The sequence below is a fragment of the Zingiber officinale genome, chromosome 4A (assembly GCF_018446385.1).
Source record: "Zingiber officinale cultivar Zhangliang chromosome 4A, Zo_v1.1, whole genome shotgun sequence".
Taxonomy (NCBI): Eukaryota; Viridiplantae; Streptophyta; class Magnoliopsida; order Zingiberales; family Zingiberaceae; genus Zingiber; species Zingiber officinale.
This window is the reverse complement of record NC_055992.1, coordinates 9832672-9838142: the sequence shown is the minus strand read 5'-3', so window position 1 is coordinate 9838142 and position 5471 is coordinate 9832672. Positions and strand designations below refer to the sequence as shown.

The 5471-nt window shown below is 43.2% G+C and overlaps 1 pseudogene; it reads left to right on the top strand.

The window, feature by feature from the left end:
- The first annotated feature begins 454 nt into the window (after positions 1-454).
- Positions 455-3239, top strand: LOC121972230 (annotated as a pseudogene).
- The last annotated feature ends 2232 nt before the right edge of the window (positions 3240-5471 follow it).

The window sequence follows — 5471 nt, the reverse complement described above, 5'->3', positions numbered from 1 at the left end:
GGTTAAGAACAAATTGCATATGAATATATGATATAAAAATATTACATATTCCACATAAAAAGTATTTTCTAGAGAATTAATAACTTCGTTTCTATTATAATATATTATCCTTTTGCTAGTTTTTAGTTTTTGCGCTTAATTACCATAAGACTATATATAATGTTATAGAAGGTTTTTAATTTTTATTTCCAAACTATCAATCTAATTAATAAATTTACATTAAAAATAACAATTTGCTCCATATCTCTTAACAAATTAATTGCCCATCCGCTAGACACACATGCAAAGTTAACTGTGCTTCCAAAATGGTTGTTGCACTTGCTGTATATCACCGACATTCATAAATAACGATTTGATTGTTCTATAATTTTGTCCAACAATAGCTTTGATTCAAGCCATAAATCAACATCTAAATATTGTCAAATTCGTGAAAGCAGACAGACACTGATCGACCATGGCGAAGTCTTCCCATTTTCCTCCTCTTCTTCTTCTTGTTCTTTCCGCGTGGTGCATTAATTTTCACGCAGCGCAGAATCCGATCAAGAACGTGGTGGTGCTGGTGATGGAGAACAGGTCGTTCGACCACATTCTGGGGTGGATGAAGCCCAACCTCGGCCTCCCCTTCGACGGCCTCACCGGCGAGGAGTGCAACCACAGGAACGTCTACGACCCCGCTTCACCCACCATCTGCGTCTCCCCGACCGCCCAGTATGTGGATCCCGACCCCGACCACTCCTTCGAAGCTATCCGCTTCCAGGTCTTCGCCAGCGACAACGCTTCCTCGCCCCCCACCATGTCCGGCTTCGTCCAGGACGCCCTCACCCTCTCCGAGGAAACTGCTGCCGCCGTCATGCAGGGCTTTCCCCCGGCCAAGCTTCCGGTCTACGCCACCCTGGCGAGCGAGTTCGCTGTGTTCGACCGGTGGTTCTCCTCCCTGCCGGGGCCGACGCAGCCCAACCGCCTCTTCGTCTACTCCGCCACCTCCCACGGGGACACGAGCCACAACAAGAAACATCTCATCGAAGGCTACCCGCAACGGACTATCTTCGACTCTATCCGCGACGAAGGCCGCGACTTCGCGGTGTACGCCACCAGCTTGCCCACCACTCTGTTCTACCGCAACCTACGCAAGCTCAAGTACGTGTTCAAGTTCCACAGGTTCTCGACGTTCGCCAAGCACGCGGCGCGCGGGGATCTGAAGACCCTCAGCGTGTTGGAGCCTCGTTACTTCGACCTGTTCGGCAAGGAAGCCAACGACGACCACCCGTCGCACGACGTTGCCAACGGCCAGTGGGTGGTCAAGGAGGTTTATGAGGCGCTAAGGGCGAGCCCGATGTGGAACCAGAGCCTCTTGATCATCACCTACGACGAGCACGGCGGGTTCTAGGACCACGTCCCCACCCCTAACGTCGGCATCCCCAGCCCTGACGGCATCGTCGGGCCGGAGCCCTTCTTCTTCAACTTCGACCGCCTCGGCGTCCGGGTGCCCACCATAATGGTCTCTCCATGGATCAAGAAGGGAACAGGTGACGCATGCTGCGGTGTTCTGTTTTTAAAATTCCTGTTAAGGTAGGATTCAATTCGATCTGCTGATGACTGTTGCTAATTGCTTCTACAGTTGTGTCGCGGCCAAACGGGCCGACGCCCACCTCCGAGTACGAGCACTCTTCCATTCCGGCAACCATCAAGAAGATCTTCAACCTCAGTTCTGATTTCTTGACGCAGAGAGATGCTTGGGCTGGCACCTTTGACAACGTCTACTCCGAGCTGACCTCTCCAAGAACAGATTGCCCTGGTAATCCATTCACAATCGGTCTCCTCTGTTTCTTCCCATTAAAATGACTCGATGCAAGCTCTCACTGCAGAACTGCTCCCCGTTGTGCCACCTCTGAGGGTAACGGAGTTGAACGAGAACAGAAGGATATCTGAATTTCAAAGTGAGCTCGTCCAATTGGCGGCGGCTCTCAATGGCGATCACCACATGATTGACTCGGGTGTGATTGAGGGAATGAGTGTGAAGGAGGCTGATGCGTACGTGAACCATGCAGTTGCCAGGTTCTTCAAAGCGAGCAAAGAGGCCATCAGGAAAGGTGCCGATGGAAACGAGATAGTAGACTTGGCTACAAATGGACAATGAAAACGAAAAAACATGGCCGATTATTTGTAAGAATGAATAATGTTTATTCATGATGTAATCAACTGTTTGCAATCCAATTTGCATACGAAATGCCCCCTACCAACTCCGCCGACGCTGCCGGAGAAGAAGGAAGAGGATTAGAAACCTATTGGAGAGGAAAAGGTCGAGGCCCAAGAGCCGGTTCTTTTTTTTTTTTTGACCCAACGAGCCGGTTCTTTTTTTCTTATCATACTATTTTATTAAAAATCTCTCCCCTTTACTAACTAATTTTGATGAAGCCTAAAATGAATTTACGTTACTGTCCTTTTTTTTCTGTTCACAATAAAAATAATTCCAAAACTTATTAGTAATTCCACAAGCAAAATAATCAGTGATCTAGAGTTCGAGACTCAGCTACGACGTATTATTATGAATTTTTCTTATCATTAATTTTCTCTGATTGTTTTATATAAAAAAAATAAAGTTCTCTTTAGTCCCACATCTTAGAATTGATAACACTATGATAAAATAAATTTCTATAAATATTTTAAGCCGACGATGTTAAAAAATATACTTTTCTTAGGTTTTTTACTAAGATAAGTATAATATTAAATTAAAATAATTTTTTTCATAGGGAAACCCATTATAATAATTTATTGCTGGGGCCCAAATAATTTATATATTATTATATTACATACGCAACGCGTGTGCACGATCACACTAGTAAATAGAATATATTAACCCACTTTAGATTAGATGCCCACGTTCACATATGGATCCGGATCCGCTTCTCATTCCAGTGACTCCTCCCACTCTGTCTCCGCCGGAGAGGCAATCTCTAACGACTCCGACTACGACTACGACTCCTCCGGATCCAACTCCTTCTACGCATGCTATTCCTGAGACTTCCATTCTTTTGCCGCCGGAGGAGCAAACTACGACGACTCCGGCTCCCACAAGTCAGCCTCTATCCCCAGCTCCGCCTCCTCCGTCTCCACCCGTTCTGTTTCCGCCGGAGACCGAGACTCCGACGAGTCCAGCTGATTTTCCAATATTAGATGATCTTGATTCTGAACATTTGGAATGGAAATCGAAATGGAAATCTGAATCAGATTCAATCTAGCGTTTGCTTTCTGAAATTGGGAGAGAAGATCTCCCAAACGTGGATTTACTGTAAGTTAGTCCATTTATTTGTTTGTTTGTTTGTTTTATTGAGGAAAGGGGTTTTAGATTCTGTGAACCGCCGCCGGAGGGACTGAAAAAGTAACCGGAAGAGGTGGAGGCGTTCTTGCGCCTCTTCTTGATGATCTTGACGATGATTTTTCTTTGCAGGCAGGTTTTCCCTGAAGTTAGCGGTGTGACTGCCGCTGACGTTGGCGATGTAGCCGACTGGACAGTTGACGTTTCGACCGCCGCAGATGACGGAGTTGGCGCAGAAGGCCCTAAAGTCCCAGGAGAAATGCTTGGGGGAAGCTTCGCTGCAAAGGTAGCTTGAAGTCGAGAATCCATGGTGGATCGATTGGGTTATTTCTTCCTTCGCAGCACACTCCAATCGATCGGTTGATCGATTGGATCCTGCTTCAATCGATTTCCCATTCAATTGATCATCCTGAACTTGACTCAATCTCAAGTCCAAAGTCTCCAACCCAACTCCCGGTCAATCGTGACCTGTTGGGTCTCCATGCCTAGCATTTAGTCATACCCGACCAACCTCGAACTAGCCTTCTAGCCTCCTCCATCAGCCTCGCGTCCTTCGGATATCTCCCCATCCTTCACGCCTTACCTTCAGGAGCTTCCTTCGGCCTCATCCTAGTTGTCGGGTCTTCCTTGCCAAGTCATACCAGGACTTACCTTATCAAGACCACGTGCTTGGATTTACACCTTTTGCGAAGATCACACTTGGATTTTCCAATTGCCTGGTTGCTCACCAGGACTTTCTCTTTTTGTAAGATCACACTCGGACTTTCCAATTGTTTGGCTCCTCACCAAGACTTTTCCTTTGCCAAGATCACACTTGGACTTTCTCTTGCCTAGCTCCACACTAGGACTTTCCCATTGCCTGGCTCCTCACCAGGAGTTTCCAAATACCTAACCTCCAGTTAGGACTTTTCCAGTCAAGTCTTCTGTCAGCTTTGACCTACTTGGCTTGTATTCTCATTAATCTGGTCAATCCTTTGACCATCTCCACACCTGGACGATTGCTCCAGCAATCTCCTTATATTGTCAAACATCAAAACTCAAATCCTGACTCAAGCTTGACTCAACTCAAGCTTAGTCAAATTGGTCAAACTTAACCTAGAGAAATTGCCCCAACACGACCTCCCCCTCCCATATTTGGTTAAAAAATAATATTATATATTTAAAAACTCTCACCGTCACTTTGATTGACTGATTCATCATATTTTTTGTCGGAAACTTAAATTGATCACATATTTGAAAAGCTCACGACCTAAGCTATCCATTGGTATCACTTTTATTAGGAAATATTGTGACCTGAAATATTAAGTATTGAATTTTAAATAAAATATATAATAATAAATGGATGAACTAAATCGTATGACACAAAGTGAGGGTACTAAATTAAAATTGAATCAAGTTCAAACTAAATCCAACTGGTGAGTGCGGAGATAAGGATTATGTTGACTCAAATCAAGATTGATTTGGAGTTGATTTGGATAAGTTATAACCGAATGAAGTCATATTTAAAAAAGAGTTCAATTTTTTCTTTCAGCAACCTCATTTTGTTGTGGAGATCCAAAAATAATTAACTATCTAACAATCTCTTTATCTTTACACATTGTCTTAAACTGATCAAATAAATATTCACCTCCACGGTCAGTGCATAAGGTTTTAACCTTACGTTCCAACTGATTATCAACTTCGTTTAGATAATGTTTCAAGGAATCTAATACTTCAAATTTATGAGAAATCAAATACACATAATTATAGCGTGTGAAGTCATCAATAAATGTAATAAAATATGAACCTTCATATCTAGTCTTCACATTCATCGGGCCATAAATATTTGAATGAATTAACTGTAATGGTGATTCAGCTCTAATAGTTTTGCTAAATGGTTCTCTAGTTTCTTTTCCAGCAAGACAATGCTCATATATAGATAAGGCAATCTTAGTATGAGTGTCTAATAGACCCTCTTTAACTAATCTATTCATTCATTATTCTCCAATATGTCTTAGTCTAGCATGTCAAACTTCATCATTAATATCAGAATCACTAGTAAGAGTAATATTTTAAAAATAACCATTAATACCATAATTAATATTCGGTTCAATATCAAGAACCATGAAACTATATATTACATAACCACACCAATTAACATAGAGTTAATTCAAAG